Raw genomic sequence first — 23,057 nt, 5'->3', positions numbered from 1 at the left:
TGACTAATGTAAATAAAAAATCTGATGGCTACTGCTGTAGTTGTGGCGAGTGTAATTTTGCCACTGTGGCTTTCACATTGAGGGCTTAGGATTACTTGCAATTGTCAGTATGGTGGTCAAATTGCTAGGAGTCAGCTGGTTCTTGGACATTGTCGAGGCTCAGGTAAGAAGATGCGAGGCAAAAGTGCTTGAGTGGCTAGCCTAAGCAAATCTGGCCAAGATGAGTGTGTTCCTTGCATCCCGGGCAGCTATGTTCTCGTGTACTGCTGCCGCTGGTTGATGGGCCTCTGCAAGATGTTCATTTTTGCTCTCCTCCTCCTCCTCATCTGAGGAGGATATGTGAGGAGCCACTTGGTCCTCAGGAATCTGCAAGCCATGACGCTGTGCCATGTTGTGAAGTGCACAGCAAACCACGACGATTCTGGAGACCCTAGCTGCTGAGTACTGCAGGGCTCCACCTGATCTATCCAGGCATCTGAAGCGCATCTTCAGCAAACCGATGGTTTGCTCGATAATGGATCTGGTTGAAATGTGGCTGGAGTTGTAGCACTCCTCAGCTTCGTTGGATGGCCTCCTCAATGGCGTCATTAGTCACATCCTCAGGGGATAGCCCTTGTCACCAAGTAGCCATCCATTAAGTTGGTCTGGCGGACTGAAGAGCGGAGGCCCACTAGACTGCTGCAGGATGAACGAGTCATGGCAACTGCCAGGGTACTTGGCGCAAACATGCAAAATTTCCTTCTTGTGGTTACACACCAGCTGCACGTTGAGGGAGTGGAAGCCCTTGCGGTTGACAAAAATACCTGGATTGCGATGGGGTGCCTTAAGGGCCACATGTGTGCAGTCAACGACACCCTGCAGCCTTGGAAAGTCTGCCAGATTAGCTAATCCAACCGCACACGCCGTGACACTTGCTCGATCCTTGGTGAAATGGATGTGATTGTGCGCGATGGCAAAGAGGGCATCAGGTACCTGCGTAATGCATTTGTGTGCGGCCGCCTGGGAGATGCCGCCGATGTCTGCTGCTGATCCCTGGAAGGAGCCTGAGGCAAAAAAGTTGAGTGCGGTGGTAACTTTGATGGCCACTGGTAAGGATTGTCCACCTGGTCCTCTGGGCCGCAGGTATTGTTGCAGCATTGCGCAGATGTCACCCACTACCTTTTGCGAAAGTCGGAGCTGCCTTTGGCACTGCTGCTCAGACATGTTGAGGTAGCTGACCCTGTGTCTGTAGACCCTGTTTGGAGGGTATCTCCTGCGCCGACGGGCTTCCATGTGCTGGCCCCTTCTGGCCTGTGCAGCTTCAGGTGGGTGAGCAGCAGCTTGGCGCTCCTGCTGGTGCTGCTGCTGTTGGTGCTGCTGTTGTTCATGGTTCTGCTGGTGCCGCAGCTGGTCTTCGTCCTCATCTAATGCCCAGAAGGGAAGGAAATAAATGGCTCCCATGCTTCTGGTATATGCCTCAGTTGAGGAAGCACTCAGTGAAGGTGGTGAGAGGGGTTTCCCAGGAGGTCACACCGGAGATGGTTGTCAGGCTCCAAACTTCCACAGCTGTGGTTATGCCTTCTAAATGTTGCCCCAGACCTGAGACAACAAAGTCCTGCCACCTGCAAATGATAGCTGATCAAATCTCCTATTTAATGGTTGAGCTGCAGCTGAGAGTCAGCAATCCAATTGTGCTCCCGCCAGGTTTCACCGTCGTGTTTCAGAGCAGGCGTATTTCACGTGGGAAAAGGGTTAAAATCACAAAGGCCTTTCAAAATGGCATTATAGAGGCAATTTAGTGCTTGTTAAGGACCTTAACGGCCTATCCCACCTCTTGGAGGCGGGACGGAGACGGGACCACTAGACACGAATTAATGAAAATTGCTTGGAGGAGGGATGGAGGCGGGCTTGAGCCCGCCTGCCAGTTTTTGCAATTTTAACCCCCCCGCATGCCTCCAATCCCGCCTCCATGGCCCAATGAAAATCCTGCCCTTCAAATCCAAACTTGACTAATGGGATTATAGTCTCCTCTGCCTGCTATAAAAGTTCTGTGAAATTCATTTGGGCAGTATAAATCCAGTTCATGTCCCTATTGCATAAAACTGTCTCAAATTCAAAAACAATTTGCATTTATATAGCACCTTTAATGTAGGATACCTTGGGTATGTCTGCAGTTTAAGTTATGACAAGCCCAAGCCCCACTGCACTCAGTGCAACTACATGGTCTATGTTCAGAGTTGCTTTTCTGTTGTTCACTTTTTATGAAGATATGAAAATGGCGGGCAGAAAAAGACTAGCTGGTGCACCAAGCCTGGCCCACACTCATGATGCTCAGAACATCATGGCTAGACACTTACTGCCCCCGACCCACCCCCACCCCCCCAGCAGCCATGTTTTTGAGGCTGTCAGCTTTTTTTGAAGCTGGTGGTGAGCCTTCACTAGTTTTCTAGGTTGACATGTGATCCATTCAGTGACTTGCAAATGCATGTGTATAGACTTTGGGTCATAACAGGATCAAACTTAGTTGTGATGCTCCTGATGGTTGAATAACCTGCCAACACTCACTGGAATCTCACATGAAAAATGGCTGTTCAAATGGGATACTCTGACATAAGTCATTGGTTTGAAGAAAGAATAAGAGAAAATTGAATGAAAAATAGAAGGGAATTGGAGCCTGCAGCCAGTATAAAATCACCATTTTAAGTATGATCCTAAGTACAATAGCAGCATTAGAAACTCAGACAACTGCCAGCCAAATGAAAGATGTTTATCTGGTCTGGAATTAAACCAAGATCCCAGAGATGAAAGAACAATAATCTGCTGTACAATTTCTATCATTGAATTATCCTGTTTTTTTTTCCCCTTTGGAGATGAATTGCTGTATTCTATTACAAATACATAATATTGTAAAAATTACAGGGATTATTTTTCCAAAACCGTGACTCTGACTGTTGAGCAGTACTGTACTAAGTAAGCATTTTCCAGTCAAAACATTTTTACATTTTTAAAGAGCTACTAAAGTTAGCTGAGCAGCATATTGATACGCTTATCAATTACTTCATAAAAGGTGATGAGTCGAAGAAGAGATGATGAGTCGAAAGAAGAGATGAATAAGGCTTTTATTAGCTAAGAAGAGACCATGCTTCTTCGTGAGTGACTGAACAAGTCTGAACGAAACCCACACAGTGGTGGGTGGAGTCAGCTGAGGCATGCCTCCATACACAGCGCCACCCAGAGGTGGCAATATACAATACAGTGGTTTACCACATTCACCCCTTGTTTAATGTGAAGTCCGGCGGGGTGAAGGGTACTACAAGTTAAGTCTATCAGGAGGCCTTGTCTGACGTCCTGATCGTCGTGGTGGCGGCGGTGGTGTTGCAGCATCCGACGTCGGGTCTGGTGTCTGGGTGGTTGGCGAAGATTCCTGGGGCTTTGGCATGCCGTCTGCAGGGGTTGGGTTGGGAGGGGTGGTGGGGGATAACAGTGGTAAGGGGGATAACGGTGGTAAGGGGGATAACGGTGGTAATTCAGGGGTACCCGAGGGTGCGAGATCTCGTATGGAGACCGTGTCCTCCCGCCCGTCTGGGTATGTCACCCAGGCATACTGGGGGTTGGCGTGTAGGAGGTGCACCCGCTCGACCAGGGGGTCCGTTTTATGCGTCCTCACGTGCCTCCGCAGTAGGACGGGCCCAGGAGAAGTCAACCATGCCGGTAGCGAGGTTCCCGATGTAGACTTCCGGGGGAAAACGAACATTTTCTCATGAGGGGTCGCATTAGTGGCAGTACAAAGCAGTGACCGAATGGAGTGAAGCGCTGCAGGGAGGACCTCCTGCCAGCGGGAGGTCGGAAGGCCCTTAGATTTTAGTGCTAAGAGGACTGCCTTCCAAACCGTCGCGTTCTCCCTTTCCACCTGGCCGTTCCCCCGGGGGTTGTAACTGGTGGTCCTGCTCGTGGCGATACCTCTTGTTAGCAGGTACTGCCGAAGTTCGTCGCTCATGAACGATGAGCCCCTGTCGCTATGTATATAGCTGGGGAACCCGAACAGAGCGAAGATGTCATTCAGACACTTGATGACCGTGGTACTGGTCATGTCTGGGCAAGGGATGGCAAAGGGGAAACGGGAGTACTCATCAACTATGTTGAGGAAGTACACATTGCGGTCAGCGGAGGGGAGGGGCCCTTTAAAATCGACGCTCAGGCGTTCGAAGGGGCGGGTGGCCTTGATCAGGCTTGCTCTGTCCGGCCTATAGAAGTGCGGTTTGCACTCGGCGCAGATTTGGCAGCTCTTGGTCATGGTCCTGACCTCCTCGATGGAGTAGGGCAGGTTACGGGATTTGATAAAATGGAAAAACCTGGTGACCCCCGGGTGGCAGAGGTCATTGTGGAGGGACTGCAGCCTATCACTCTGCGCGTTGGCGCATGTACCACGTGATAGGGCATCTGGGGGCTCATTGAGTTTCCCTGGCCGATACAAGATATCATAATTGTAGGTGGAGAGTTCGATTCTCCACCTCAAGATCTTGTCGTTCTTGATTTTACCCCTCTGCTTATTATTAAACATAAAAGCTACTGAACGCTGGTCAGTGAGCAGGGTAAATCGTTTCCCGGCCAGGTAATGTCTCCAGTGACGCACCGCTTCTACAATAGCCTGGGCCTCCTTTTCGATGGAGGAGTGTCTCGTCTCGGGGCCCTGGAGGGTCCTTGAGAAAAAGGCCACGGGTCTGCCCGCCTGGTTAAGGGTCGCGGCTAGGGCGAAGTCGGAGGCATCGCTCTCCACTTGGAAGGGGATGGACTCATCCACCGCGTGCATTGCGGCCTTCGCGATATCGTTCTTGATAAGAGTGAAGGCTGCACACGCCTTTGATGAGGGGCCTGGCTTTGTCTGCATAGAGGGGCACCCACTGGGCGTAGTAGGAGAAAAACCCCAGGCATCTCTTCAGTGCTTTTTGGCAGTGGGGAAGGGGTAGCTCCATTAGGGGGCGCATTCTGTCGGGGTCGGGCCCGATGACTCCGTTCTCCACCACGCAGCCGAGGATGGCCAGGCGCTTGGTGTGAAACATACATTTTTCCTTATTGTACGTTAGGTTCAGCCGTTGGGCCGTACGGAGGAAATTTGCTAGATTAACGTCGTGGTCCTGCTGGTCGTGGCCGCAGATGGTGACGTTATCCAAATAGGGGAAGGTTGCCCGCAGCGCGTTCTGGTCAACCATTCGGTCCATCTCCCTTTGGAAGACCGAAACCCCGTTGGTGACGCCGAAGGGGACCCTAAGGAAGTGGTAGAGGCGGCCGTTTGCCTCGAAGGCAGTATACTGGCGGTCCTCATGGCGGATGGGCAGCTGGTGGTACGCTGACTTAAGGTCGGGTTCCTTGCTTTCTAGCAGTCTCTGCCGGGTGTGGTCTGACTGGAGGCCCCTGACGAAAAGGAGGCCCAGGCTATTGTAGAAGCGGTGCGTCACTGGAGGCATTACCTGGCCGGGAAACGATTTACCCTGCTCACTGACCAGCGTTCAGTAGCTCGAGGGCCGCCACGTACGTATTAGAGTCCCGGATTAGCATATATACTTGATGGCTCACCTGGGCGGTCAAAATTTTCAGTTTGTGATCCTCCTCTGTAACCTGTGAGATTGCGAGGAAGGATTCAAAGCAGCTCAGCCAGTGTTCAAACTTGGCTGATGCACCCACATCTTGAGGGTCGAGGTCCAGGCGTGGTGGTCTGAGGGCTCTCAGCAATGTCTGCTGTATCCGTTGCTGTTGTTGCTCCTCAGGTGTCGCCATTTAACTTTTAGCTAATAAAATTGATACGCTTATCAATTACTTCATAAAAGGTGATGAGTCGAAGAAGAGATGATGAGTCGAAAGAAGAGATGAATAAGGCTTTTATTAGCTAAGAAGAGACCATGCTTCTTCGTGAGTGACTGAACAAGTCTGAACGAAACCCACACAGTGGTGGGTGGAGTCAGCTGAGGCATGCCTCCATACACAGCGCCACCCAGAGGTGGCAATATACAATACAGTGGTTTACCACACATATAAAGGCATTAACCTACCCAATTTGCACAAACCTTTTCAGGCGATTTCATGGAGTAGCATTCCATTTATTGGGCTACATTGCCACTCAATAGACATGCTGCTAACTCTACCATTTTATAGTTCAACATTTGCTTAGCTTTTAAGTTGTAAATGAACCTTAATGTTTATGACTCTGAGCAAAAGCAGTCGCTGGCACATGCTTTACAAAGCAGCTCTCACACCAGTTATTAAAACAGCTGCTGACAAGTCTATTCATTTCTGAGCAGTTTCTTTTGATAGAATTAGTTGAATGTAATGATCGGCCTTCTACTGCTGACTGTATCTCGCAAGACATAGCATTCTGATCCTAAGAGGCACAGATACTTTAATCAGTGACACTGACCATACCCTCAGTTTAGACAAGCAGTCACATTGCTGGCTTTTCTTTGTAATTTATGTTCATTACTTGGCCTAAAGGTACATTTTTGTCAATGGATCAAATAACTTAAGATTATCTGAGTTTATGATTCAGTTTTATATCACGTCCCCAGTAATGCCAAGCCCACCGTCTCATAAATCATGAGACAAACTCTTAAAAATCATGAGATTTAGTAAGAAATCGCGAGTTGCTATGTTTTCGTACATAAACCAATATAGATTGACAGTTGGTTTATAAATCTCTTAAGTGGCTTTATTTAATCTCAAACAGGTCACAGCTCTTTACAAAAACTATATTACTGCATCTGAAAATGCTTTACAAATAACCTTTAAAAAATCCTACCTGTTATCACCACGTTGCTATGTTTGGGCACTCCTCTTGCGATTCAGGTGGGTGATTTTTCAGTATCAGGTAAGTGCGAAATGATTGTATTCTGAACAAAAATGAAGACTTTGTAATGCCGGGTTTTTCAAAGACTCAGCGAGGCGTGTGACAGTGCTAATGATATTGATGTGGGGTCTGACGGTGGGTGATATTTGGGCTCAGGCCGCTGTGGGCCCGGTACACAGGCCTGTCCCTGGAGTGACAGCCACGGTCCTGCTCCGCAGCGCACTGTCTGCCCTATAGGTTGTTTACCGTTCCCATCACAGCACCAACAGCTGCCTTTGCCGTATTCAATGAACAAAGTAAGATGCTCACTGATCTGCTGCGCATGCTCAGTATTTTCTGAGCGCTTCAGACCAGGTGCTCCGAAGCTGCAGAATAAGTTCGACGAAGCCGCCAAGGAGTTCCTAAAACAGTCCAACGTGGTGAGTTCCCAGTTATTATAGTTACATATTTCTACCATTTTTGATTCACATTCCTGACATTCAGTGTCTCCTTTCATCGCTGAATGAGATGCAGTTCCCATTCACATCATCTCACTCCTGATAATGCTTTCAGCCCTTGAAGCACACTCCACGCTCTTTCATTTGCATGATTTGAATTGAAGTGCTCTGGGAAAGCAGCCCACCATTCTGAAGACAGCTGAATATGAACGTACTGGTATCTCTGCAACACACTTTATAATTAATACTCGCCATAACAGCTACATAATATGTGCATTGCTTAGTCATTGGCTTCCCTTGTGTTGTTAGATATAAAAAAGCATTTTCCCCATTATGAATATTATGACTCACATTCCCGTGCAAAATGCGTTTTTTTGCTGTCAGTATTTCTATAGTGAGTTTATGGTTTATATAAACCAATCTGAAATTGAGGTGTACACAACTCCATAGGAAAGGTAAGGTGAAGACTGGGGCAAGCTCTACAGCTTGAATCAGGTCGGATGGCTAAATCACTACCAGGGTCAATGCAGCCCTGCGCCCTCCGCCCTGGGCCCTCCGCTCGGGATTCAGTGGATGGGCCCCATGTTAATACTTGTCCATCATTTGAATGATCATATTGAGCAACTCTCCGGAGCTTAGAATCGGCTGAGAATCTCAGGACGTCGAGTGAGACGGCCTCAGCATGAATTAAGGCGATGTGAAAGGAGCTTTAGAAGAAGGAATTCTTGAGGTCCAGACATCTGATAGAGGGGAGCTGCACCCTACAAATCTCTGAGGATAACAGAAAAGAGAGCTGCTGCCGAAGGTTCTAATCCCTTTGTGCGTATTTCTGGGGAGCATTCCAATCTCCAAGCCCAATGCTGAGTGGTGCTGCCACACACTGACCAATCAGAGTACTGCCATGCTGTTGAACTCTCACCCAGCGTCATTGCATCATTCCCCCAGAAAAAAAACGCGAGATTTCGCTGTTAAATCGCAAGATCGCGAGTTGGGTCACAGTTTCATTAAAAATCACGTGTCTTGCGATTAATTCGTGAGAGTTGGCATTACTGTGTCCCCGTTTTAAGCCCCATTTCAATCTTGCAGAAAGTACAGTTTCCAAACACACAGAGAATAAAATATATTTGGAATGACTACAAGACAACTGAGCTATGCAGGCCATGTCATTAACCACAAAAGCATAGCTTGAGTAGTTTATAACTGATCCTGAGATTAGATTATTGACTTGCAGTCACTCCAGTCTATATTTTTTTAAAGATGTGCTCCTTATTGTGTCTGGTCTCAGTGTTACTGATTGATGACCTTTAATCACTGCAGATTTTTAACGAGTACTGGAAGTTATTGAGAAGTAATTTGTAGCTGATTACTGAAAAACTCTTGCATCAATATATACGATATACCCTTAGCAGTAATAATTTACAACCAGTAGCTATACATCATCTAGTCTATCTATTCCATCTAGTCTATCTTTATAACAACTATAGTGCAATTTCTGTGGTCCTAATTGGAGGAAAATATTACCAACAGATATTGAACTGAAGGGACAAAGAATTCTGCTATAAGTTTAAAAAAAGGTTAAATAACATTTAAAATAAAAACTCTTTCATGTTATGACCCTAAACAATTAAAATGTTGTACATTATTCAGAACCTTGAATGAAAGCATGTACTATTATAAATGTGTTACTATATTTTGAGCAATGTAAAGCCACTGAAATTTTTGACAGTGTGTAACCTCCATTATTGATCGTAATGGAGGATAATCCAATATAGATAAAGTGGCATATAATCAAGATTCCCCAAATGTTGGTCTTTTGGCAGGGAACAATGATGAGTACAGTACAAATAACAAAATAAACATTATGTAGCATTCTTCACCAAGAAAAGGAAATGAAATGCAAATTTAAAAAGTCTTGCATTTATATATAGCGCCTTTCATGACCTTAGGATGCCCCAAAGTGCTTTACAGTAATTTTTGAAGAGTAGTCACTGTTGTAAGGTAGGAAACATGGCAGCCAATTTGCGCACAGCAAACTTCCACAAACAGCAACAACAACTTATATTTATATAGCACCTTTAACATAATAAAACATCCCAAGGCGCTTCACAGGAGTGTTATCAAAAATAAAATTTGACACCAAGCCATATATGGAGATGTTACAGCAGATGACCAAAAGCTTGGTTGAAGAGGTAGGTTTTAAGGAGCGTCTTAAAAGAGGAAAGAGAAGTGGAGAGGCGGAGAGATTTAGGTAGGGAATTCCAGAGCTTAGGACCTACGCAGCTGAAGGCACAACCGCCAATGCTGGAGCATTTAAAATCAGGGATGTTCAAAGGCCAGAATAGGCAAAGCGCAGACCAGGACTTGGGGCGAGTTAGCGCACGGGCGGCAGAGTTTTGGATGACCTCAAGTTTATGGAGGGTAGAATTAGGGAGGCCGGCCAGGAGTACATTGGAATAGGCAAGTCTAGAGGTGATAAAGGCATGGATGAGGGTTTCAGCAGCAGATAAGTTGAGGTAAGGGTAGAGACGGGCGATATTACAAAGGTGGAAATGGGATGTCTTAGTGATAGAACGGATATGAGGTAGGAAGCTCAATTCATGATCAAATATGCCAACAAGCTTGCGAACAGACTTGGTCAGCCTTAGACTGTTGCTGGGGAGAGAGATCAAATCAGTGGAAAGGGAACAGATATTGTGGTGTGAACCGAAGACAATGGGCTCAGATTTGCCAGGCCCGAGAAGGCGAGTTTGGAGGCGTGTGAGGTGTTAAAATCGCAAAAAATGGTGGGCAGATCCGATCCCGCCTCCAGCCCGCCTCTGATCAATTTTCCCACAATTGTGGTTTCAGACCCCGTTTCCGCCCTTAACAACCAGTTAAGCGCCTCTATAATCCCATTTTGAGAGGCCTTTCTGAATTTAACACATTTCCCCCGTGCTGCACGTCTCCTCTGGAACACACCAGTTAACCCTGGCAGCCTCACAAGTGGATTGCTTACTAACAGCGGCAGCTCCACCATTAAAAAGGAGTTTTCACCAATGATCATTTGCAGGTGGCAGAAGTTTGTTCTCTCAGGTCTGGGAGAACTTTTAGTGGCCTACTCATTGTTATGGAAGTTTGGAGCCTGAGACCCATCTCCAGTGTGACCTCTTGGGAAACCCCTCTCCCCACCTTGACTGAGCGCTTCCTCAACTGAGGTATATAGCAGAAGAATGAGAACCATTTATTTCCTTTCCTCCTGGACATCAGATTCGGATGAAGACCAGCCGCGGCAAGCTGCTGCTCATCCACCTGAAGCTGCACAGGGCAGAAGGCGCCAGCGCATGGAAGCACGTCGCCACAGGAGATACCCCCCAAAACAGGGTTTACAAACAGAGGATGAGCTACCTCAACATGACTGAGCAGCAGTGCCAAAGGAGGCTCAGGCTTTCTCGAGAGGTAGTGGATGACATCTGCGCAATGCTACAATACCTGCAGCCCAGAGGAATGGGTGGACGCCCCTTACTAGTGGCCGTCAAAGTCACCACCGCACTCAACTTTTTTGCTTCAGGCTCATTCCAAGGATCAACAGCAGACATCAGCGGCCGCACACACTTGCATCACGCAGGTAACCGATGCCCTCTTTGCCATCACGCACAATTACATCAACTTCTCCAAGGATCAAGCAAGTGTAACCGCGTGTGCGGTTGGGTTTGCAAATCTGGCAGGCTTTCCAAGGGTGTAGGGCATCGTTGACTGCACACGTGGCCCTTAAGGCACCCCATCACAATCCAGGTATTTTTGTCAACCGAAAGTGCTTTCACTTCCTCAATGTGCAGCTGGTGTGTGACCACAAGAAGGAAATTTTGCATGTTTGTGCCAAGTACCCTGGCAGTTGCCATGACTTCTTCATCCTGCGCCAATTTAGTGTACCTCCGCTCTTCATTCCGCCAGACCAACTTAACAGATGGAGACAAGGGCTATCCCCTGAAAACGTGGCTAATGATGCCGTTGAAGAGCCCATCCAACGAAGCTGAGGAGCACTACAACTCCAGCCACATTTCCACCAGATCCATAATTGAGCAAACCGTCGGCTTACTGAAGATTTGATTCAGATGCCTTGATAGATCAGGTGGAGCCCTGCAGTACTCAGCAGCCAGGATCTCCAGAATCGTCGTGGTTTGCTGTGCACTTCACAACATGGCACAGCATCATGGCTTGCAGCTGGCTGAGGTACAAGTGGCTGATCGCATAGCCTCCTCAGATGAGGAGGAGGAGGGGAGTGACAACGAACAGCTTGCGGAGGCGCATCAACCAGCGACAGCAGCACGCGAGCACATTGCTGTCCGGGATGCAAGGGACGCACTCATTTTGGTCAGATTTGCTTAGCCTGCCCAATCAAACACTTTTGCCTCGCACCTTCTTACCAGAGCATCGACAATGGACAAGAACCTGCGAATTCCTATCACTCTGATCACCATACTGACAATTGCAAGTTGCCCTAAGCCCTCAATGTGGAAGTCTCATTTGCGAAATGACACAGGCCACAACTTCAACAGTTTGCCATCAAATTTTTTTATCATCACAATTCACAGATGGCATTTCAAAAATAAATACAACAGAACACCCAAGTGACTACCCTTGTGACTACTTGTGCATTATCTTCCTCTTACGCGTGCTTCCCCTGTGGCTTCAGCAGATGTAGTGGGCCCTTGTTCACTTTCTTGCTGCTCCTGCCTCGACACCCTTGGTGGGCATCCTCTGGGGTTGCAAGCCTGTGAGGGCTCGGCAACAGTCTGCTGCTCCTGCGGTTGTGCAGGGGCTGAGACACCGATCTCAGTTCGGTGAGGACTCTGGTGGGGCTCTGACCAAGGGCTCTGCAGTGGCATGCTCGTGTGAGCGCTTGGAGAGGAGCACCCACTTCCATGTTGTATGCCACCAACATCCCTTTCATGGGTCAGTCCCACTTCAAAGCTAGCAAGTGGCTTGACAGCACCTTGCTACACTTCAGGGGGACCATGAGAACCCATTTCTGCACTGGAAGTCCTACTCCAGAGGGCTTCCATGAAGGTCTGGTTTCTCTGCTCAATAGCTGACCATCGCTCCTCAAGAGATGTCAGTCTATTCTGAACAATTACCATGTTTTCAAGACCCTGGCGACTAAGCTCCTCCATGGCCGTAGCCATGCTCTCCTCTACCGTAGCCATCCTCTCCTCTACGGTAGCCAGCCTTACCATGGAGGCAATCCTTTCCATGGAGGTTGCCATCCTTTCCATGGTGATGCGTTCATGCGCCAATGCCTCCACAAAGGCTCTGCTCATGTTAGTAATGGACTCCTCCATTCGCTCCACACTCGCAGCGACCCTGGAGACAAAACCTGCCAGAGACTCCTGCACCTGTTCCTGGAGTTCCAGCACTGCTCTCCTTCTGGATGGGCCCGGAGGCACAGGGTTGACATGCAGCGGAGCCAAGCTGGGAGAGTCCTGCGCCCTCCGACGAGGACTCTCCACTGCTGTCCCTGTCTCCACCATCTGCTGATGCTCACTTGTGAGCTGTGATACACCAGGTGACAACACTACTCTATCTCGCGACGGTCCCACTGAGGTGTGAGTTTCTGTGCTGGTGCTGGGTGCGCTTAATTATGCTGATGCTACGCCCTCAGAGATTGCAGCTTCCTCTGAGGAGTCTTCAGGCTCAGGCTGTTCCTCCTGGACAGTGGGGAGGGGGGCTCTCGATGGTCCTGTGGGGGAGTAAAGGAAAGAGTTGGACATGTGAGATAAACGTTGCATGCACATTGAAACATCATAATCCATATAAGTCACTCATGCAATGTCAATGAAAGAGATGCAAAACTATTCTGTCACCAGCTTGCTGTGATGTGCCCGTCTGTCCGTCCCCACTTGCGCATCCTCCTCCACTCCCACGATCTCCAGGGCCACCTCCTCTGCAGTGGTGAGCTGGGCTATTGAGGGTGGCCCTCTTCTTGTCCTCGCCCTCTCCCTCTTATTGTGGGGTCTCTTTTCCTGCAATGAGGGACACAAGTGGAGTTTGAGTGAGAATGAAGGAGTGAGTGTAGAGAATCCATAGCATAGATGCTTAGAAGGACACAAATATGGAGTGAGGTGGCAAGACCAAGGGCCCTCCCGGTGTGTTGTAAGTTGTTGTCATAGCATCACAGTGATAGGGAGTATGAGGGCTGCATAGTTGAATAGTTAAGTGAATGTGAACATACAGAGAGAGGGAATGGGTAAGGGTGCAGGGATGTAAGGGTGAAGTGAGATGTGGAGGAGAAGGCTTACAAAGCAGAGTGCTGGTGATGAGAGGCGATGGGGATCAGATTGAGGGTCATGGGGATGGAATATTCACTTTTCCTGTGCGGAGAAGGTCATGAAACATCTTTCTGCACTGCAGCCAGGTTCTGCTGCACATTGAAATCACATTCACCTCCTGTGCCACTTGCAGCCACACAGCTTTGATCTGTTGTGGAGGCTTTTTCCTCCCTGAAGAAGGAAAGAGCACTTCCTTATTTGCTCTTGCTCCCTCCAGCAGAGCTTGGAGGGAGGCCTCATCGAATCGGGGTGCACTCTTTGGTCGGGTGCTGGACATAGTTGCAGTAGGAATCCCTCAGAAGTATGATGATAAAGTTGAAAGGCTGAAAAAGAACCAAGGCTGCTTGCAGGCCTTAAATCCAGCTGCACAGATGACATCATCAGAGGCGAGTTTCAGTATCAAAAGACTCATTGGACCAGGGGTTCCTACACGCTGGAAATCAAGTGCCCAATTAGGGCAAAATTGCACTTTTGTCCCACCTCACATCAGAGGCGGGGTCCTGACACGCCGACCACCTGGCTTCGGTCTTCCTGATATTTAATTGGAGGAAATTTCTACTCATCCAGTGCTGGATGTCGGACAAGCAGTCTGATAGTATAGAGACAGGGGAGAGGTTAAGAGAGGGGGAGGAGAGGTAGAGCTGGGTATCATTAGCGTACATGTGAAAATTCATGTTGTGTTGCCGGATGATGTCACCGAGGGGCAACATGCAGATGAGAAATAGGAGGGGGTCAAGGCAGAGATGACAGTGCAGGATTGGGAAGGGGAGCCATTGCAGGTGATTCTATGGTTACGGCAGGAAAGATAGGAATGAAACCAGGCGAGTGCAGTCCCGTCCAGCTGGACGATGGTGGAGAGGCGTTGGAGCTGAATTTCGTGGTCAATCATGTCAAAGGCTGTAGACAGGTCCAGAAGGACGAGAAGGAGTAGATTACCTTGGTCGCAGTCAATTAGGATGTCATGTGACCTTGATAAGAGCAGTTTCAGTACTGTGGCAGGGGCAGATGCCTGATTGGAGGGATTCGAAGAAGGAGTTCTAGGAAAGATGGACACGGATTTGGGAGGTGACAACACATTCAAGAACTGCGGAGAGGTTGGAGATGGGGGCGATAGTTTGCAAAGATGGAGGAGTCAAAGGTTGTTTTTTTGAGGAGATGGGTGATGATGGCAGATTTGAAGGAAGGAGGGACAATACCGGAGGAGAGAGAACCGTTAACGATATCCGCTAACATGGGAGCCAGGAAGGAAAGTTGGGTTGTCAGCAATTTAGTAGGAATAGGGTCGAGAGAGCAGGAGGTCGGTCTCATTGACAAGATGAGCTTTGAAAGGGCAAGTGGGGAGACAGGAGAGAAATTAGAGAAATATACAAATTTAGGGCAGGGGGAAAACAGAAAGGAAGTAAGGCTAGGGGATGGGAGGGAATTAAAAGCAGAAGCAGTTGAACGGATGTTGTCAATCTTTTTAACAAAGAAGTCCATGAGCTCCTCACATTTATTGTTGGAGGTGAGGGAGGAGGAGGCAGAGGAGGGTGGTTTGAGAAGACGGTTAGTGGTGAAGAGAAGCCTGGTATTAATTTTGCCATCCTGGATGATCTTAGTGATGGAGAGCAGGACCCAGTAGTGCTTTATATGATCGAGCCAAATCTGGTGATGGATGATTAGACCAGTTGTCTGCCAAAGACTTTCAAGTCTGCGCCCCTTGGGCTTAAGGGAGCGGAGATGACGGGTATACCAGGGGAATGACTAGGGTGAGAGAGTGTAATGGTTTTAGTGGGGACAAAGGCATGAAAGGTGATGGAGAGGGTGTGATTTAGTAAGTCAGTAGCTGCAGAGGTGTCATGGAGAATAGTAGGCCAAAGGCTAGGTTGTTGGGAATTAGAAAGTGCAGTGGTAAGGACTTGAGGGAGAGTATTTTCCAGGGCGGATACGAAAAGAAGTGGGTTTAGGAGGGGGAAGGGGAATATGGGTAGAGAGTGATATAAGGAAATGGTCGGAGATTGCCTTATGGTTATGGAGGGGATAGCAAGGCCACTTAGCAATGTGATAATGACCAGAAAATCTGTTTTAGTGATGCTGATTGAGGGATAAATATTGGCAATGAGGCAATGTTTCATGCAAGGATTATTTCTGCAAAAATGTTGCTGGATAATTGTGATGGCAGATAATTGGAGTGAGGATAATGGAAGTTCCATTGTAATTATATTACATACGATAAAGTAGGACTGTCATGGGTAATAAAACACACCACATGAAGTAACCCTTATTCAAATTGTCAACTATCTAACCCAAAAGTAAAATGGTGTCTCCCACATGTTTCAGCAGCCATTGCCCTTTATGTGAAGCAATATGGTTCATTCATTCCTCTTCGTTAAAAGTACACAACTAGATTAACTCTGGTCAATATTAGAAAGATCATAAACCTAGCCCCCGTACAAGCTATCAACATTTGTGTTGGATTTCCACATACCTGACGCCAGTGAACATGAATCTGTCAATACATTTTCAGCTCTTTTGTTTACAAGTTTTTTAGCCCTATTTTAAGAACCACATCAGCAATTCCCTGACCATCTTCAAGAAAGGTGACAAGTCTGATTGCAGTAATTACAGAGGAGTTTCCCTGCTGTCTGCCACAGGGAAAGTCATCGCAAGAATCCTCCTCAATCGCCTTCTGCCAGTGACTGAAGAGCTCCTCCCAGAATCGCAATGCGGATTCTGCCCACTAAGGGGCATAATGGACATGAGCATCAAATACAAGAGAACTGCAGGGAACAGCACCAACCACTGTACATGGCCTTCTTTGACCTCACAAAGGCCTTCGACACTGTCAACCATGAGGAATTATGGCGTGATTATGGCGTGTCCTCCTCAAATTCGGCTGCCATCAAAATTTTGTCACCATCCTCCGCCTGCTTCATGATGACATACAAGCCGTGATCCTGACCAATGGATCCACCACAGACCCAATTCACGTATGGACCGGGGTCAAGCAAGGCTGTGTCATCGCACCAACACTCTTCTCGATCTTCCTTGCTGCAATGCTCCATCTCACCCTCAGTAAGCTCCCCGCTGGAGTGGAGCTAATCTATAGAGCAAATGGGAAGCTGTTCAACCTCCGTCACCTCCAGTCCAGATCCAAGGTCGTCCCATCCTCTGTCATCGAATTACAGTATGCAGATGACACTTGCGTCTACTCATGCTCGGAGGTCGAACTCCAAACCATCGTCAACACCTTCACCGAAGCGTACGAGAGCATGGGCCTTACACTAAAGATCCGTAAGACAAAGGTCCTCCAACAACCTGCGCCCACCACACAGTACTGCCCCCCGATTATCAAAATCCACGACGAGGCCTTGGACAACGTGGACCACTTTCCATACCTCGGGGGCCTACTGTCAACAAGAGCAGACGTCGATGACAAAGTCCAACACTGCCTTCAGTGTGCCAGTGCAGCCTTCGGTCGCCTGAGGAAGAGAGTGTTTGAAGAACAGGACCTCAAACCCGGCACTAAGCTCATGGTCTACAGAGCAGCAATGATTCCCGCCCTGCTGTATGCTTCAGAGACATGGACCATGTACAGCAGGCACCTCAAAGCACTGGAGAGGTACCACCAACGCTGCCTCCGCAAGATCCTGCAAATCCATTGGCAGGATAGGCGCACCAACGTCAGTGTTCTCGCTCAGGCCAACATCCCCAGCATCGAAGCTTTGACCACGCTCGATCAGCTCCGATGGATAGGCCACATCGTCCACATGCTTGATGCGAGACTCCCAAAACAAGCGCTCTACTCGGAGCTCTGACACGGCAAGAGAGCCCCAGGTGGGCAGAGGAAATGCTTCAAGGACACCCTCAAAGCCTCCTTGAAAAAGTGCAACATCCCCACCGACACCTGGGAATCCCTGGCCCAAGACTACTCAAAGTAGAGGAGAAGCATCCAGGAAGGTGCCAAATACCTCGAGTCTCTTTGCCGGGAGCAAGCGGAAGCCAAGCACAAACAGCGGAAGGAGCGCATGTCAACCCAAGCACCCCATCCACCCACCCCTTCAACCACCGTCTGCCCCACCTGTGATAGAGACTGTAGGTCCCACATTGAACTCATCAGTCACCTGAGAACTCATTTTTAATGTGGAAGCAAGTCATCCTCGGTTCTGAGGGACTGCCTAAGAAGAAGAAGATCTGGACATTAACTGAAATATTTTTTGCTGCTCCATCACATTAATTAATTTGATCAGCGGTGAAAGCTTCAAAACTTAAAAAGTCTCAGAGAAAGATGTTAATGTTCCAATAGTAAGACTGCTCTTGGACAAAAACAGGCTAGTAGTTGGCCTGTGCCTGTTGTAACGTGAATATATTCATCACAAATGATGTAGTATCGCACTTGCTCACATACGTTTATTTAGATTAAGGACAGTCGGGCTAGAAGTAATATTATGCGGCTGGGCTCCACTGCTCTGCAGCAATTAAACAGTTTGTGAACCTTTCTGACATTCAGTAACCCTATTAATAAGCAAACAGGAAAAAAAGCATATCCCTAGTCTATAAGCAGTGACCTTGCCTCCTACAGACTGACTTTCCAAATGCTGTTGTGTTCTAATAAAGTAAAGTAATTAGAAAATCTCTGGAGACTTGTCCCAGCAACACACCACAGCATGATCAGGTCAATGAGAGAATCAGACCACTGAATGCACTGAATTGTTTTTTTTTGAAGTGATGCTCCTCTAGAAGTGTATTACTGCTCCTTTTGTATTTAAACGATGGTTCTGTCAAGGTAAAGTATCTTACAAAATGACATTGAAAACACAGTAGAACATGATTGCAACAGTGCATCAATGACTATGTCGGTATCTATTGTATCTCAGTATCTGAGATAGTATTTTTAAAATCAATTTGAAAGTGTTCATGCTTCAGTATGGCAGAGTTTCTAAGAACCTTACTGCAAACTATCAATTTATGCAAAAACATCCTTTTAAATGATATATATGATGCACAGATGCTGTCATCTTTCCAGGCTATCACAACCAACTAAATTAACTGAATCTATCACTTTCCCCACTTTACAGTCATGTTGCTCTCTTACCATGACTCTCACTGTGTGAAATCTTACTTCACTCTTCTGCATTCTGCAGAACAACTCCCTCTACACCAAGTCTCCACATTAACAGAAGTGGATCAGAGTCCGACCATGTGGGCATGGATCCATAGACGAGCATCTGCAGGAGCCGTCGTTCTTAACAGAGGGGGCGAGATTTAAAACCTTTCTCCATGTTCACACACTCCATACAGACTATAGCCAATACAGGAAATGAGTAGATTTTTTTTTAGTTAGTGGGTTTTTCTTTTCACATGAGAAAGCGTTTTCCGTCATGGTAATGCAGTTTCCACGGAGATGAAGAGGACTATAGCATGCACTAGTCATCCAGGCAGATAAAAGTGTATCAGGTGTAACCTTGGAAGACAGAGCAGTAAAATGAGCAGCACTTTCAACCAGTACCTCATTAACGATTCTTATTACACCTCACTTCTAATGATGCATCAGTGCATCCTACATTTATAGGAGCTGTGCCACAGGACTGGCGGGCGACAAATGTTGGACTCCTATTCACAACGGGATAAGCCAGCTAACTAATGATCAGTTAGACTGAGGTCATTGTTGGAAAATTACTAGAAACCATAACTAGAGGTAAATAAGTGAATTCTTAGAAGGGAATGGACTGACCAGAAATAATGAATGTGGATTTGTGAAGGATAGGTCATGTTTGATTAACCTGATAAAAGTTTTGTGATAACAGAATGTATACACAGATGAATGCAGTAGATGTAATTTATATGGACTTGCAGAAAGCATTGATGAAGTACCGCATACGGAATTACTTGAGAAAATTAGAGGCCATGGTATAAATGGAAATGTAACATTATGGATAAAGAGATGAGTGAAAGACAGAAAGCAAAAGATGTCAGTAAACAGACGATTCTCGGTATAAAAGGTAGGATGCCCGAGGATCAGAGTTGGGACCACTTTAGTTCTCAACCGATTTATGAAAATGAAACAAAAGATAGATATTAATGTTTGCTGGTGATACCAAACCTGGAGGAGTAGCAAACTCCCAGGAAGACTTAAACAGGCTTGGAGATTTAGCAAATAAGTGACAGTATACAAAATGTGAGTGATACATTCTGGGAACAAAAATAAGGAATGGAGCTACATCTTAAATAGTGAATTTCTCAATGCAGTAGAGGAATAAAGAGATCTAGATGTGTAGATACATCAATATTTAAAAGTGGATAAATAAGTAAAAAAGCCATTAAGATTAAATTAGATTTTATATTTATATCAAGAGGGATTGAATACAAAAGCAAAGAGGTCATCTATCTATATATATATAAAATAAAGCAGTATGTCTGTCCGTATGTCTGTCTGTCTGCTATACACTCGAAAGTTATAGAGCGTACCTACACATATGTTATATCAAAAGAAAGCTGATGATCAGGGGAGTGTCATAGGTGTATTTACTTTTTGGTCAGACAAAAATTGTTCGGACAGTATACAAAAACGTTCAAAAATCTGCTCATTAGCAGTTGACCAATCCTACCGCTCATTGGCGTTGAATGACATGATGGTTGACCAATTGGGGGGCGTTTCATGGCATTTGTGGGTGGGGCCTAATCCTTCAAACTGCCGAGCGGGAGCTGAGCTGAGGTGAGTGGTTGCCATTAAAGACCAGCCGGGCCTGAAGCGCTGGCGGCCGCCCTTCTTCACCCGCAAAATTTCCCTCCGGCTCTCACCTTTTAGCGGGGGAGAGGCTGCTTTAAATTAGATCGTTCACTCAGTCGCGTCTCTCTTCATCTCTTTTGTTTTTCTTCTCTCTGGCCAGCTGCGCGGGAAAACAGAGAACCACGTGGCCCGAGAGACAGCGAGCAGGGGAGCAGCGGCGAGGGCTCCGGCTCAGCGGATCGGGCGCTCATCAGGGGTCAGCCCGCAACACATCGACCGGAGGAGCGGCGGCTCTCTCTCCTTCCCCCCCTCCTCTCTCTCTCTCTCCCGCCGACCTCACAAAATGGCGGCCGCCCTTCTTCACCCGCCGGGCTCTCGGACATGGGAGTCCGGAGCGAAAGGCCTTCGACAGCCGCCCGGCCAACCGGGTCCAAAGGCCCGCCTGGTTAAACATGAGGAACCCCGGGCTCGCTTCTGAGCGATCGGCACCCGGCCTCCCGGTGTCGGACTGACTCCGTTCTGGTACCGAGGTGAGTCGGAGGGAGAGGGAGGGAGAGAGAGAGAGAGAGAGAGCGGGGAGGGAGGGAGAGAGAGAGGGGCAGGGAGAGAGAGGGGCAGGGAGAGAGAGGGGCAGGGAGAGAGAGGGGGGAGAGAGAGAGGGGAGAGAGAGCGGGGAGAGAGAGACGGGGAGACGGGGAGGGAGAGAGGTGAGGAAGAGGGCTAGGCGCTCGCGAGGGGGAGGGACCGCGAGGGGGAGGGAGAGAGAGGGGAGGGTCGGGAGAGAGGGGAGGGAGGGAGAGGAGGGGCGAGGGAGGCGAGAGAGAGGGGCAGGGAGAGAGAGAGGGCGTGCGCGCGCTCGGGCCGTGCTCTAGCGGGAGCGATGCCGGCCTGGGCCGCGAGCGCGGGACCGTGCGCGCGGGCCTTGCGCTCGACCTTGGTGAAGGGCGTGGCCGAGAGGACGGGAGTGCTCGCCTTCTTCTCCCTTCCTCACGGCCGCCGCAATTCAAACTTCCCGGCTGACCTCACAAAATGGCGGCCGCCCTTCACCCGCCGGGCTCTGAGTCCAGCCCCTTCCCCGGGGTGTCTTCCCCTCTTCTCTGTCTCCTTCCCTCACTCTCTCCTTCCCTCTCTCTCTCTCCTTCTCTCTCTCTATCTCTCTCCTTCCCTCTCTCTCTCTCTCCTTCTCTCTCTCTCTCTCCTTCCCTCCCTCTCTCTCTCCTTCCCTCTCTCTCTCCTTCCCTCTCTCTCTCTCCTTCTCTCTCTCTCTCTCTCTCCTTCCCTCTGTCTCTCTCTCCTTCCCTCTCTCTCTCTCTCTCCTTCCCTCTCTCTCTCTCTCTCCTCCCCTCTCTCTCTCTCTCCTTCCCTCTCTCTCTCTCCTTCCCTCTCCCTCTCTCTCCTTCCCTCTGTCTCTCTCTCTCCTTCCCTCTCTCTGTCTCTCTCTCCTTCCCTCTCTCTCTCTCTCCTTCCCTCTCCCTTTCTCTCTCTCCTTCCCTCTCTCTCTCTCTCTCTCTCTCCTTCCCTCTCTCTCTCTCCTTCCCTCTCTCTCTCCATCTCTCTCCTTCCCTCTCTTTCTCTCTCTCTCTTTCCCTCTCTCTCTCTCTCTCCTTCCCACACAGACAGACAGACAAACTCATTTATATGCCCTCAAAAAACCCTCGGCACCACCGGGCACTCCAGCTAGTGATTCTATAAAACGATGATTAGGTCACCTCTGGAAGACTGTGTGCAATTCTGGGCTCTACTATAGGAGGGATATAACAGTCCTGGAGAAATTGGAACACAGATTAACCAGTATGATGCCAGGGCCTGTCTATGAGGAAAGGCTAGAGAAACCAATCTCCTGAGTTCGGTAGAGTGAGAAAGAAAAGAAAGAAAAACTTGTATTTATATAGCGCCTTTCACGACCACTGGATGTCTCTAAGTGGTTTACAGCCAATGAAGTACTTCTGGAGCGTAATCACTGTTGTAATGTGGGAAACGCGGCAGCCAATTTGCGCACAGTAAGCTCCCACAAGCAGCAATGTGATAATGACCAGATAATCTGTTTTTGTTATGTTGATTGAGGAATAAATATTGGCCAGGACACCAGGGATAACTCCCCTGCTCTTCTTCAAAATAGTGCCATGGGATCTTTTACGTCCACCTGAGAAAGCAGACGGGGCCTCGGTTTAACATCTCATCCGAATGACGGCACCTCCGACACTGCAGCACTCCCTTAAGTACTGCACTGAAGTGTCAGCCTAGATTTTTGCAGTCAAGTCACTCGAGTGGGACTTGAACCCACAACCTTCCGACTCAGAGGTGAGAGTGCTACCTACTGAGCCACAGCTGACACTACAAGAGGGGATTTGATAGGGGTATTTAAAATGCTAAAAAGAAAGATAAGATAAACATAGATAAATTATTACCATTGGTAGGTGCAAGGCCATGATCTCAAGAGAAGCACCAGATACATAAAAAGGGGAGATCACAAAATGCAATACATTTAAAAAGTTGTTAAAGTGTGCAGTGTGTGCTGCTAGATGCTTGCAAGGCTTTGGATGTTAAAGGAAGGCCTCTGAGAAGACCACTTGCTCCCGAGCCTGGGGGCTCTCGTTGCAGTCCCCCTTGGGCTGCAGCATCACATGGGGATGAAGCAAAGCCAGTAGAGGGAAGAGGAAGAAGCAAAAGAGGTGGATGCAGAAGAGGAAGAAGCGGAAGGAAGGGTGCAACCTAGACAGCCCCTTTCTGGCCGGGATATCCAGGATTGAATCATCTGCCTGCAGTACTAGTGAACACAACCCCAATTC

General features: G+C 48.1%; 1 protein-coding gene across 2 annotated transcripts in view; it reads right to left on the bottom strand.

The window, feature by feature from the left end:
• Window positions 1-23,057, bottom strand: part of arhgap24 (Rho GTPase activating protein 24) — a 730,398-nt gene that overhangs the window by 402,483 nt on the left and 304,858 nt on the right. The window contains exon 1 of one of the 2 annotated variants that reach the window (XM_085963657.1): window positions 6,770-7,085. The exons of the other annotated variant lie outside the window; for it this stretch is intronic. The gene's annotated coding sequence lies outside the window, so the exon portion shown is untranslated. Of the gene's footprint in view, window positions 1-6,769; window positions 7,086-23,057 lie in introns of those variants that run through there. 2 annotated transcript variants of the gene reach the window in all.

This window comes from Somniosus microcephalus, chromosome 2, assembly GCF_052327205.1.
Source record: "Somniosus microcephalus isolate GS21.2 chromosome 2, FLI_Smic_1.0, whole genome shotgun sequence".
In the NCBI taxonomy this organism is placed as follows: Eukaryota; Metazoa; Chordata; class Chondrichthyes; order Squaliformes; family Somniosidae; genus Somniosus; species Somniosus microcephalus.
The sequence above is the reverse complement of the archived record's forward strand: the minus strand, read 5'-3'. Positions and strand labels throughout refer to the sequence as shown.